The following is a 14822-nucleotide window of genomic DNA, read 5'->3' as shown; positions in this document are numbered from 1 at the left end:
TTAGCCATCGGGTGATACATTGTCATTCATACTCAGACCCAGAGCTTTGCAAACTAGGTTGGCTTGTTTTATTGTGGCTGGTTTTCTATAGTAGTGCCAAGTTTAATGTGCTGCAATTCATTGCTGGAAATCACATATATTTAAACGGCAATCTTGTTATTTTTAGGACATGCAAGATATCAAATGACTGCAGCATTTTGGTGACAACCTCAGTTAAATATATTATTGTTTAATGGACCCAAGCCTGAAATAATTAACACAATGTAATAATGCAAATGTTTAAATCAAAGTACCATAAATCTTATTGTGTAAGCTGCTCATTCATAGACCAACACATGCATTTCAGTGGAAAGCTCCGTGCTGAAATAGATCTACCCATAACAGTCCTGAATGTACCCATCTCACCATTCTTGCCTGTTGCACTGACAATTAAACAGCCACAGCAGGCTGCTCAGATATTTGGAGGGTCTGATTTCATATCCAGGGAGCCAGGAAGCTCAGGGCTAAAGTGAACTCCCTCCTCCTTCTCAGTTAAACTCAGGAATCTGTCACAGGACACAGACTGTAAAGCGACCGGCCGCTTCTGATGCACCTGCAGCTTCTGGAATGAAAGGGGGGATTTAAGATGGGTTTTTATTTGCTTCTTAGCATAAATAAAGCCAATAATAATTTGCATTAGATTTAATAATGCATAAGAATACCGGCTACTGTTTATGTAATGAGTCATATAACGCTCTCCAATCATTTTGCAGAAGTGGGGGCGGTATTAGTATTCACAGTTTTGCATGAGGAGGTCAAAGAACGGGCCACAGGCAGAGGCAGGATGAGAGTTATGATTTTCTATATTATAGCAATACTAACCAAGGCTCCCAACAACTCTCGGCCCTATCGTGCCAGGAGCTGTACAGCTACACCCAGGAAGAGTTGGTCCCTCACCTGCAAAGCTTGCAGCCTACAGGGGAAAGGAAGCACTGCGCTGTCCATTCCCAGATGGGGGAAATTGAGTGACTTCCAGAGGCTCACTGGAGAGCTGTGGTAGAGCTGGGACCTGACCACACCTCTCCTGAGCCCCAGGCCGGAGCTTAGAGCTACAGGTGTCAGTGCTGTGCTCTGACCATGGCTCCTGCAGCCCATGTCTGACTCCAAGGCCCAGCAGAGCGGTACTGACTACTTCTCAGAGGCTTTCGGCATCACGGATGGGCTCAGGAGTTCACCCAAACCACACAGCGGGATGCACAAGAGGGACTTTGCCTAAAGTGGCAGTTAGGTGCTTTTACACCCAGCATTCAGGCATTGCTGGCATCCCCAAAGCCCCCGCTCAGCGGCTGCCTCACCCTGTAGGTGCCTGAAGTTCCACCGTTCAAGTCCCCGAGGTGCCTACATTTCAGTGACTGGCATGTGCTCAGCCGGCTCAGTCCTGATACCGCCCAGCAGCTGAGCCCCAACGGGCTTCCCTCCAGCGCCTGCTCTGAGCTCATCTAAACCCACCCAAAGCAGCTGGAAGAGGAGGCAGCACCCCACGGAGCTTTAGCCCAGAGGTTAGAGCCTGTGAGAGAGCCTGCCTCAATTCTCCCCTCTGCCTGCTGCGGGGCAGCACCTTCCAAAGAGCCCTGCCCTAGCCACGAGGGATGGGATGTTCTGAAGCGGGAGAGGGGGTTCTTGTGAAGCTGTTCCACTTTCTCTACATAATCCGAGTCACTGGGACAAGAGGACTGTGTAAAACAAGTGATGGTGCTTCACAGGCATAGGCAGCTGCAGGACAGCTCCCTGTAAAGGAGTGTTTCAGATTCTCCCCAAGAACATGCAAATCCAGCAAAGTCAGTGAAGCTGCGTTAATGCTGGTGGGCATTGCAAAAAGACAGCAGAGTCTGCCTTAGTAACCTGAAATCCTCCTGAGCTGACGCCACAAGGATTGCTCTGTTTCCAACATCCCCTCTGCCTGGCTAGGGCAGGCTGCAATTTGCTTTGAGGGAAGCATGGTTACTTCTGGCCTGCTCTGAAAGGGGTGATGTTTAGGGTGGATTTCACGCAGGAAACAGTCACCGTCTCCTTTTAGGCCATCGCTCACTCCTGCAGTGTTGCTCTTCCTCGGCCTTTGGCCGCAGCGGTTAGTTCTGCTCAAATCTCACTTCTCTCAAGCTTTTCTTCTCACAAAACCTCGAGCTGAACAGCAAGTGCTGGGCACCATCCCAGAATTGTTCCCTTCGTGTGCCACTGGCAATGGGAGACGCAGCGGGTGAGGCTGAATGTTCATGCTGCTGCTGCTGACTCTGTCTGGCCTCTCCACATTAAGCTAATCCAGAGCTAGCTCCAGCCCACAGGCTGCCTTTTGGCCACTGATCCACGGCATCTTTGAGGAGGTCAGTTGTTACCAATACAACTCTCCAAGGCGAGAAATTGGAAGGGCAATAAACAGCCAGCATGAGGGCTGGGGGTGTGTTCGCAGGCAGGCTGGGTGCAGCAAGCAGCAGCAGCACAGAAATATCAGGCAGAGATAAGTGGAGGAGGTGTATGCACAATCGCAAAGCCAGAGCAGCAGCAGCAACAACCAATATGTTGGCTTTTCAGTACTAGGGTGCCCAGAGCATTGGCCTGTGCCTGGGGCACAGTCACACGAGTGAGAGTGACTGCTCATAAGAGCAACTAATAATCCTTGACCAAGGCCCTGGCAGAGACAGAAGGTTCCTCCAGCAGCTCCTCTCGCTCTGCGTATTGTGGCCTGTGTTGTACAGGAGGTGAGCGCAATGGTCCCTGCTGGCCTTGGAATCTCTGAATCTTGCAGATGTTCCTGACTCTGTTCTGGACGCTCCCACTGGGTCGCTCTCTTCCCTGAAAGCACCTTAGACAGATGCACTGTAGAGCATGCAGATTTGATGGGGATTTTTCTGTTGACTTCCATGTGGCTAAAATTCATCCTGGACATGCAAGACTGGTATCCATACATTTAGATAATTCTCTCAACTCTGTAAGTAATAACTGCTTAGGACATTCCTTTCATTTTCTTTATATTTGCAATGCATGTTCCAAAACAGACAAACGTGGATGTGATTTTTAAATGGTACCGAGTCGTTACTTGCATGAGTAGCTTTCAAAAGTCAATGGGATTATTTACATGAAGAATAACTCACCAGCATCACTAGGGGTTTGTGCACTGAACCCACACTTAGTATGGCTATCTAGACCCGTCATCAGCATCTGGAATTCTGGACTGAATCATATCAAAATCTAAAATTCCAATTTAATATCTGGACTAATTTCAGTGGAATAATTTGTGACTTTCTGGATTCACTTATTCTAACAACTGGGGGGACTCAGCCTTCATGATTTTAAGGTTGGCTCATAGCTAGAGTTGTGTGAAATATTTGTAAAATTTCCACAAAAAATGTGCTTACTTTCAGGTTAAGTGGATTTGTGAGAATAAACAGCACAGACACATACTGCAGAGCAAAATAAAGTGAAAAAATGATGACACAAACATTCCTGCATGCATATTTTCTGCAGAATTGTCTTTTCTTCATTCAGTGATAAGGAAATTGCCTAAGATGAAATAGAGTTGACCTATCTCATGCTAGATTTTCCACTAGGAGCAATGAATTACAGCGGATAGATTCTGAGCATGACAGACCAGCAGTCTAACACATGACACTACTGGGAGCAAGCTATTTTGTCTTCTAAACAAGCATCCCTGTAGAAATAATCTGCCAGAGTCATTTTCTGTGTCACTGACACTCTCTTTTTTTTTGATTTTGTAAGGATCTGCTCTATTTTAGTTGACTACTGGATTGCTTTAGTGCAGATGTTATACCAGCTACCCAGGCCATTCCCCCTCTGTATATACACAGGAATAATATCCCCTACACAGCCGCTGAGAACTGACCACCCAATCAACTATCTTGACTGTTGAAAAGACTCATTTTCCTGCAGTGATTATCATTGAGAAAGTATTCCTGTATCAATAGTTCTCACACAGCAGAATCTGAGATGCCGGAGTTATTTCCTACAATAGATAGAGGGAAATCCTACTGCATCTCTGACATGCTATTGTGCTGACAGTTGGTCAAGGCTGACTTTTTAGTAGAGACTGATATATTTCATGGGGGGGAGGGGGCATCTTTAATTAAGTGAACAATTTCTAGGATTTTTTTTTCTTTTCCTGAGTAACCCCAGAGGAGATCTGAGTTCCCCTTTACTTTTTCTCTTTTACTTACTGCTTTCACATTGCTCTTTTCTGTTCATTACCTGTCATGGCAATTGTCTCTGCTGATTGTGATAGTTGTGCAGCGTGCACCAGCTCTGCAGTGCTCATTCTTTATCTTTCATCCCTGGCCCTGCCTGTGGGAAGGGGAGGGGAGATACCCAGCTGATGTAAGAGTACCCTGGGAGGCCCCTGGTTATTTCTCCCTGCTGTGTACTGGATACAAGTACCTGCCAGATGGGCTAGCATGCTGCACTTCTATGCCCTGTGGACCAGCCTGTCAGAGCATGTCATGCTCATTAGGGGGCTTTAACTGTTATGTAATGGAGACGGATACCGTCAGTGTTACTGACAAAGGACCAAATCCAGTCATGCTGCTGCCTTACCTTCCTGAGACAATGGTCTCTCTGGAATCAGTCCCTGTTCTGGCTCTGCCCCTAGCTGCTGCTCCAGTAGGGCAGAGGGGTGCGTCCTGGCTTAGCAGCCAGCTGCAGAGGATGCTTGGGCAGCGTATTGCCAGCTCTGTGTCACCCACTCTCCCCGTGCTCTCTCCAGCATCCAGCCAGGATGTGGCGCGTTCGAGGGGTATGCTGAGTGCTCCTGGTGCAAGCTAGAGCAGCCCTGAGACCTGGCCTGGCTTTACGAACCCTGAGCTAGCCCCGGGATCAGAGCCGGTGGGGAGGGCATCACATTCTGCTCTAGTGCGCCCAAGGATCTGACCTGAAAGAGAAATAGCCCAGAATTTGGACAAATAAAAACATTGTTTAAACCAAACATGAAAGCTTCATTTTGGCTGACACCCGATATAGAACTGGGGCTCTCCAGAGCGGAAAGCCGGACACAGCTTGAGCTACAGAAGCAGCCTGTGCAGTTAGTCTGTGAAACACTCTCCCACCCTCAGCTCCTGGGGCCCAGGGCGGAGCACCGTGAGTTACAGAAATACTCTTTCACGGTTCACCTTCCTCCTCCTCCTTGCAAACGTCATATGCTCTGGTGCTAAAGCAGTTCTAGTTTCACTTACTATGGGACACAATCAGTTCTCCTCTCAGCAATGGCTATTTATTCGGGGGCTAACTAAAGTTTATCATCACCTGATGTGTTCCAACCCATTGCTCCAAGCAGTTAACGTAGGCCCCAAACCTGACATCGACAGCCTGCCTGTGCTGCTTTTAAATGTGCTCTGATCTGGAAACAAACGCGTTGTGCTGTTGTTCTCATAATTCTGTTTAGGCATTTTTAAAACCAATATTTAAAAAAAAATGTTTGTGTATCCATTTTAAATGCATGCTACATCCTGCAAGCCACGGCCCTGGGGTATCCTTTATTGAAATGCTTATGTACAAGACAAGCCAACACTGACAGCATCTCATGAAGAATTGCAGCACTGGAATTTCACTGAACATGTATTCACTAAGGAGAACACTTCAGTTAGGCATCACAATAACAGAACTAATTCCTAAATTCTGATAAACTCGGCTCAGAGGCTAGTTCATTAGGAGTAATGAAACTGTAAAAAACAAACAAAAATCAGTTAATCTTTCTATTGCTTGCTAGCCTATTTTGGAATGACAGAAACTCCTTCACATCTGCAGCCACAGGAATAGTAAGTCCTGATCTAACCAACATTATTCTGATATGAATTCATCAAAGGGGCTGTGCACTGCAGCTCACTGCCAGGCTTGCCAGGTGTCCGGCACGGAGCAGACAGACACGGAATGCCAATGAGCTCTCTCTTAGCAGCATGATCTGCTTCAGCTCAGTTTTAGCTAAAACTTTTCAAAAATTAGCCAAGATGCTTTCCAACAGTAATAGTAAATTACTTCTAGCTCAGTCTGTGTCCAACACAGATACAGGCCACTCACAGGGCAAAATATTTCCTCTAACATATTTCATTTTATTGTGCATTTTTATAACCCTCCTTTTTCTAAAAAAAAAAACCAAAACCCTTTAGTATATGCCTAATTCTTTATCCCATTGTTAATGAGAACCATAGAAACATCCACAAGCGTATAAAATGACTGTCTTTTGTGGCAATCATTGTGGCAATGAATGTCATTTACGGCAATCATTTCCAGGAGCCGTCTTTGGGAAATTAATGCTAGCTGGACAAATTCAATGTTCTTGACCATTGTTTGGAATTCTGCTGAGCTTTCTCGTTAATACGGAGGTGAAAGTGCTAACAATGGCTGTGGCATTACATCCACGGAAGACAGCTGCAATGCACCCCTCACTCATCAGAGAACAGCCAGTTTTCCAGCCTATGCAGTAATCCATGTTGTCTCACTTTTGCCCATCTTGCTCACAGCTACACAATGCCAGCAAAGCTCTGCCAGGTGACCAGACACATAACGCAATCTCACTGCCTTTCCATTAGATGAACATTGAACTACTGCCCTAGGCTCTAGATGTAGTAAGATCATTTTAAACACCCCATTGCTGGAGAACATGTCAGCCTGTGGCTAGTTTGTATAGTGTTTGTTCTGCTTTACATGCTCTGCTGTGTCAGAGAGGGGCCATTCATTTAAAAAATAAATTATGTCAGCTTAGGTAGAAACCAGAGCCATTGTTTCCTAGTTTTCCAACCAAATAAAGACTGTTTGGGGTGGCTGTGTGAGAGTGAAAACAAATATATCCAGTGAGTTTAGACATTACACTCACCAAACACCTTACCCACCACCATCCATAGACATGGGAGGGCAAGGTCTACCCAGCACTTACATAATAATAATCTATTATTCACATTCTACTAGAGCCTGGAGGCTCAGGCAGGATCAGGTTTATAACAATATTGTGCATGAAATGTTTATGCAAACTTTTCAAACAAATCAGCCCAGGCTCCAAAGAGCTTGTGTGAATGTAAGAACATAAGACCAGCCAGGCTGAGTCAGACCAAAGGTCCATCTAGCCCAGCATCCTGTCTTCTGACAGTGGCCAGTGCCAGGTGCCCCAGAGGGAGTGAACCTAACAGGTAATGATCAAGTGATCCATCCCCTGTCGCCCATTCCCAGCGTCTAGCAGTCAGAGGTTTAGGAACACCCAGAGCAGGGGGTTGCATCCCTGGCCATCTGGGTCAATAGCCATTGATAGACCTATCCTCCATGAAATTATCTCATTCTTTTTTTAATCCAGTTACAGTTTTGATTCTCACAACATTCCCTGGCAAGGAGTTCCACAGATTGACTGTGTGTTGTGTGAAGAAGAACTTCCTTTTGTTTGTTTTAAACCTGCTGCCTATTAATTTCATTGGGTGACCTCTGGCTCTTGTGATATGTGAAGGAGTAAATAACACTTCCTTATTCGATTTCCCCATATCATTCATGATTGTATAGACCTCTATCATATCCCCCCTTAGTTGTCTCTTTTCCAAGCTGAAAAGTCCCAAACTCTTTAATCTCTCCTTGTATGGAAGCTAATCATTTTTGTTCCTTTGTGTGTACTTTTTCCAGTTCTAAATATATCCTTTCTGAGCTGGGGCAACCAGAACTGGACACAGCAATCACGCTGTGTTTGTACCATGGATTTATAGAATGGCATTATGATATTTGGTGACTTATTATCTATCCCTTTCCTAACATTCCCAACATTCTGTTTGCTCACCAGCTAGTATGAGACAAGACCCAGCCGGAGGTGGAGGAGAAGGCAGGATGAGGCTAAGAATTATACAATGATGCAATGGGATAGTCTAATGCCAATTTCTGAGGGATATGGTCGTACCTTTTTTTTCCTTTCAGTTTTTCCTATGCCTCTTTCTAGACTTTTCTTTTATCCTTTGCCAAGTTCTATTGCCAAATTTTCAGCTACTTTCTAGCTTTATTTAAAAACAACCAAAATATGTGTGTATACGGCTGCCCTGTGTATGTACACCCACCCACATGCACAATATTGTATGAGGGTGCTTTAGTTATTCATAGTTTCATACATTCTAAGGCCAGAAGAGACCTTTGTAATAACCAGATCTGACCCCCTGTATAGCACAGGCCATAGGACTTCCCTGAATTAATTCCTGTTTGAATTAGAGCAGATCTTTTAAACAAACATTATGTTGTCATTTAAAAATTGCAAGAGATGGACAATCCACCACCCCCCAGTGGTTCCAATGGTTAATTTACCTCACTGTTAAAATTTTCTGCCTTATTACTAGACTGGATTTGTCTAGTTTCAGCTTCCAGCCACTGGATCTTGTTATGCCTTTCTCTGCTAGATTAAAGAACCATGTCTTACTAGAGATCACTTCCCCGGTTAGGTGCTTGTAGCCTGTAATCAAGTCACCACTTAACCTTCTCTTGAATAAACTGAAGTGTGAGTTTCTTAAGCCTCTCACTGTAAGATAAATTGTCCAGGCTTCCATTTATTCTTGGGTTGTTTTTTTTCTGACCCCTCTCTAATCTACCAACTAACCTCTCTGCTCTGACTTGAGAGTCCCCTGCTTATGCATCCCAGGGTCGCATTTGCCATTTTGGATATTGGCCTCTCCTTCCCCTGCTGCAGTATCCCCCATGCAGCTCAGCCATCTGGGGCCGTTCTGCTCTCCCCTACCTCTCGCCCTAGTTCACGGTGCCATTTTGGAACAGCCAGCCAAGGACTCCAGGCCAAACCATCCTTGCGTTGGGTGCTTTGTGCCACCTTGCGCTCCCCCATTCTGAGACCCCCCTAGCTTGCGACCTGGTCCCTATAGACTGCTGCTGCAGCCAGATGACTGTCCTGGCCACACCCGCTCCGCCCTGACCCTGCACGCCCTGCGTGGGAGATCGGATCGTGTGAAGATTGTGCAGGGCCATCTATACCAAGTGTCTTTCTGCCAGGGATGCGGGGGAGGGAATTCCCTGGGGGGCAGAGCTGGCCTTTACCATGGTGATGACAACCACGACTATCCCATGCACCCATAATGCCTTCCCTTTGTTGACAAAGCAGAAAGATGCTGGTGCACAGTGAATTTCTGTGCTTGCACAATGTGGCATCGCCATTTTCACCTCTTCATAAATGTGTGTGTGTGTGTGTGTGTGTGCATGCACGCACACATGTGTGCCATCTCTGAATTCAGCATCTGCCTATTCTTGCCACTTTGTATTTGTTTAAAGCGTGATGCAGCAGATAGTGTAATGCTACCTGATGCTCCACAGCTCAGCATGGACTCAGGTTGAGTGGGGATGAGTGCTTGTCTCCAGGTACAGTACCACTGCAGCACTTTGTGAAGATGCTACCTATGCCGGCAGGAATGCTTCTCCATTGGCGTAGGGACTCCACCTCCCCGAGAGGGCATAGCTCTGTTGACAGGAGAAGCCCTCCCATTGACGTAACACTGTCTGCACCAGGGGTTAGCTTGGTAGAATTGTGTCACTCCGGGGCATGGGTTTTCCACCCCCCTGAGCAGTCTGTCGGCCTAGGGCAGAAGCATGCATTTCAGAACCGAGTGCCGGCTTCATCTGTGGCTCCGGTCAGTGCAGTGTTCTTGGACATTTTCAACTGGTTATTGTCATAAAACAGCCCTACAGAGCCCACTTTATCCGTCCTCGTGCAGGCAATGCTCCCAGAGAAGTCCATGGGATGTTGTCTCAGGAGTGCAGGAGGTGGATCCTAACACAGGTCCCTCCTGAGAGAAGGCCTAGGCCCAGGTCTGAGATTAGCAGAGCTGCGTGACGAGCATCAACTGTGCCCTCAGTTAGGCTCCACATTATATTTGAATCCTCACTCCGAGTAGCGTGTGCACCACTGTTTGGGAGATCCCAGTTTGTGTCAATGAAAGGCGGCCGTGGCCGCTCACTGAGGGCAGGTCTACACTAAGAGTGGGGGGGGTCGAACTAGGGTACGCAAATTCAGCTACGTGAATAGCGTAGCTGAACTCGAAGTACCCTAGTTCGAACTACTCACCCGTCCAGACGCCGCGGGATCGAACTCCGCGGCTCCAAGGTCGACTCCGCCACCGCCGTTTGCAGTGGTGGAGTTCTGGAGTCGACTGGAGCGCGCGGGGAGTTCAAACTATCGCGTCCAGATTAGACGCGATAGTTCGAACTCCGAGAAGTCGAACTCACCGCGTCGAGCTGCGCGGTAAGTGTAGACTAGCCCTGAGAGTCACAGGGCAGGCCCTTGCCTGGAGCACGTTTACTGCTGGCAAGCTCTGCTCAGACATATTTGCAGCAGTGTAAATGTGAAGTTTTAAATAATTTGCATCATGCCAAATAAGAGAACACATCTATTCTGTGCACGTCCTGGCCTGTGCCTCTGTCATCCCACCACAGAAAAGTGATGGTTTTAAAAGCCAATTACTTTCTGGGTAAGATAATAGGCGTCAGATACTAGAGATGATGAATTAGCTCCTTTAAATCTTTAGTTTAAATCTTTTCCTCACTGAAATGCCAACAGGAATGAAAATCTGATTCCACTGGATGGCCGATGCCCATCGGAGAGTGTGGCTGTGATACTGAAGTCTGAGTCCTTGCACTTATATACTGTCCGTACGCTGCGTGGACATGATCACTTTCCTGTTTCCACAAAGGAATTGCAGGAGACTGTGTTATAAAATATGACTTGGCAATGCCTGCTAAGTAACTGCAGGGAAATGGAGCTGTGTGTTCCATTTGGCAGAGTACGGTGGTAGCAGGGCTGGTTCTGCAGCTGTCTCGTTGTGCCTGATCTCTGAATGACTCTCCATTGCTGCCAAGGTTAAACTTCGCAGGATCAAACCATGAATCCAGCAGTCAGCAAATAAGGAGTTGCTTTCCTGTGCAGACACGTTCAGGAGAGAAGCCCCATTCTAGGCCGATGACAAAGGAACAATAATTATTGCCAGAGCAGAAACGCAGCAGGGTACCAAGATATTAAAAGCAGGACTTTCCTTTAAGAAAATCAAGCATGTTATCGCCACACTTCTGGAAGATAACATGTCCTAAAATACTCAACCCAGTCCAAGGAGCAGCAGACAGTATTCTGCATAACCAGTTCAGGGATAATTAGCTCATGTTTTTCAATATTTACTTGGAATCATCCAGTAAACCATAAAATACCTCCGGGGAATGTCCCTCTTCTTTCTACAGAACCCTAAATCCTAGAGGGATCCCGCAGGAAGTGCCACGGATTCTAAGGAATGCTCAAGTGCCTTCTATATGTGCAATTCATTCACCATTCTGTGAAACAGGATACTAACAGATCCATATCTCCAGGACCTGCCCTATCACTTGTAGATCAGCTCTCAGGTTCCATTCTCTGCATTACACACACACGATACTGATTGGTGGGCTGGCGGGACAAGGAGAGGGAGAGGATTGTGGAAGTACAGAAAGAACTGACAGGGAATTGTAGGGGATCTTAATGCATGACAGTCTCTGTTAGCAAGAGTCAGGCTAGCTGTAACCCTAATAACACGAGATTTGTAGAAGCGAGGATTGTGTGAGGCGAATGGAAAAGAACTGTGTGAGAAGTTGTTGCGACCTTGCAACTGATAAAATATGTAGACTGGCGTCTTTTTAGAAGTGAGAAAAACAAGATATCAGGATGACCTATGTATAAACAAAATGCAGCTGTTGCTTATTATTGTCTGTAACAAAAGTTTAAATGCTGGCTGTAATTGTTTACCTGTTGAGAGACCTGTCTAGGAAGGGCAGACCCTATGTCCTAGTGCACTCTCTCCCTGCTGTAGCTGCTCAACAGAATAAAGTATCTGACTCTGCTGCACCCAAACAAAAAAGCGAGAACTGAGTTTTTCTCTGACAGGATATTGTTTGTTAGTACTTTTCTAGTTCTCACAAGGAAAAAATATTTGTATTAAAGACTGACATGATGAAAGAAAAAACAAAAAACACGCTGATGAATATTTCTGGAAGGCATAAATTACTACTCTGCTAGGATTTTCTCATAATCAGTGATGTAACAACTTTTTAAAATAATAGGCCAGGTGTTAGGTGAGTAAACAGGAATGCCCAAAGCTCCTTACAGTTGGCATTTCACATTCTAGTGCTGATATTTCTTACATCTACAACTAATTGTTGGACTAATTAAGCATTTTGTCTGGGTTTTAAAACATTTCAAGATAATGTATTAATAGCCTTGGCAAAGCTCCTTTGGCACCACTCTTCCAAAGACAGTGTTTGGTGCAAACTGGCTTCTTTGATATGAAGTTAAACTACAAAAGTGCAAGCTCAAAGGAACTGGGTTCACCTCCTGCCTAGGTTTATTACCTAGCTTTGGCATTAGCAGTGCCTTATAAATTCACCCTCCCTGTACAAATACAAATGTGGCAAGGAGGCAGTACAGGGTATTATTGTTACCTAAGCAATTGGATGTAAATTCTATACCCAATTTGTATTATTTTATTGTTCAATGCATCCCCAAAGTGATATTTAACAGAGTCATAAACCCAGAGTTGATGAGCAATGAAATGGCTTTAATAAAAAATACCACAGGAATCAATCTACGTATTTATTATTTTTTCCAAAGGTCAGAGAGTACATAGGTCAAAGCTCAGTGGTCAGCCATCTGGCATGGATCGTTTTAGCTTTCTAAACCAAGATGTCAGTTCTGGCCAGGATTGTCTTTGGAGGTTTCTGACAATAAGCAAGAATAAAAGACCAAAATAATCAGTCATCACCTGCTTCACAGTTAAAAAGAACCTTCATTTCTTCCCCATAGCAGGTTTCCATGTGATACGCCGTCCCAATAATAACAGCGTACCAGACAGTTATGTATATGTCTCTGTACATGAGATCATAATTTAGAGAAAGCAGCAGCTGGTGTTACTGTGCTCACCTGTACTGAAATTATGAGCATATGGCAACTCACACAGCAAGATTTATTTCTTAGACTGGAACATAGCAGACAAACTAAACCTATCGAGAACAGCAAGTTCAACAGTGTGACGATCTTGCCTCATTAACTTAATTGGAAATAAGTCTGTGCCTCCAGTGGTGTGCCATCTATCTATGCAATCATGCCTTGCATGCCCAACCAGCTGTGTGTTGTCCGACTGGATCTGTGGGAGGATGCTGTCTGGCCCCTGAACCCACGCATAGAACAAAATGTCATCCTCTGCACAGCGTGATCGCACACGCACTGTGTGTGCAAGGTCATGTCGCATGGAGGATGCCATTTTGCAGGTCACATCTTGCATGCAGAAAAGTCATCGTATGCTTACAAAAAATGTCATGACACACCACTGTTGCCCTCTCCACCACATGCTAGAGAGTGACTAAATCTAAAATCCGTTTATGGCCTAGAGAAGCCTGAGTTGAGAAGAATGTGACAATGCTGATAACAATGCAGGCGTGTAGTAGAATAAACTGATAATCCCTTACTAGGGAGCATATCATTCAAAAGTGTCTAATATAGACCATACAATATAATTGCATCTTTCTTCTTGAGTCTCAATAGATTTTAATTACTCTCTCGGTGCAAAAGCTGCCTAGGAAATGCTCAGGTGACTCAGCACTGGGTTCTGGTACAAAAAGCTGGGCAGAGTAGATTGATAACTGGGAGGGTGGCTTCGCAGACTGTGGGATTTGGTTACACAAACTATGTAGGACAAAATTCCTACGTTCTGAAACTTCTTTAGAACCAAAATCTGATTGAAAAGTGAGACTTAGGGGGTTGTTTGTGCTTTCAGCCCAGTTTCAGGGGAAATATATTAAATACAAACTATATTCTCAGTTACTCTGATGTCAAGGGGATGGAATGAGAAAATTCATGGAATCCGGCTCAAGTTTCTAGTCAGAAGGAGAGTAAGAGAAAAGGTTGGTTCTGTTAAAGGGGAATAACTATTAGCTGGTCATCAGTCCTTTGAAATAATGCTGCCAGGTGTCTTGCCTAAACTTTCACAATCTGCTTCTCCTATAAATCTTCCTTTTCTCTTTCTGAACTGTATGTAAATTTGAAATAAGACTAAGGTTCCTGTGAAACAGACTCAGAACTTAATATTCCATAAAGAGAAGAAAATCAAAGGGACTTTGTGGTAAAGGAACTGTGAAAAGAGAAGATAACACATTTTTCTATTGAACAATGGTACAGTGACCCAAAAGGTTGCGAATGTGGAAGGCCGAGAAGTGCCAGTTCCTCCTATTTTCTCCCAAAATATCTGTTTCTATTGCATCAAGCAAACAATGTCACTTTGTGTCATGCAGGTTATAGCACTATGAGGAACAGCCTCTTTGAGGCATCACTATATTATCAATATTTACTCTGTTAGCACCTAGGACTCAAATCATTGTCCTAGGTATTGTCCACACACATGATATAGTCCGAGTCCCAGAGAGCTCATGATCTAGAATTGTGGACAAATTGCAAGAGGTGAACAATGAAAAGGGAGGAGGAGGGGACAGAAGGATGAGCATTGTGTTCACCAGGTACTCCCCACTTTAAATATTTTCTTAATGATAAAGAAAGAGTCGGCAGGATCACCAGCACCCTGCTGAGGACTTGTGTCTTGACATTGCAGTGAAACTGCTCTCTCCAGGATGGCAGCAATGGGAGAGGGCTGTGCTTGTGTTTTTGTACCTGGGCGTGTGTGTGTGCTCCTGCTTTGTGCTATGCCTCATTTGCATACATTAAACCAAGTGAGACATTCCATGTTTCTCAGATTGAACTTCAACCAATGAGCTGGAGTGGGATGAGAATCATCCTTCTTCCCCACCCCCCTCGTTCC

This window comes from Mauremys mutica, chromosome 4 (genome assembly GCF_020497125.1).
Source record: "Mauremys mutica isolate MM-2020 ecotype Southern chromosome 4, ASM2049712v1, whole genome shotgun sequence".
In the NCBI taxonomy this organism is placed as follows: Eukaryota; Metazoa; Chordata; order Testudines; family Geoemydidae; genus Mauremys; species Mauremys mutica.
This window is presented reverse-complemented; position numbering follows the sequence as displayed.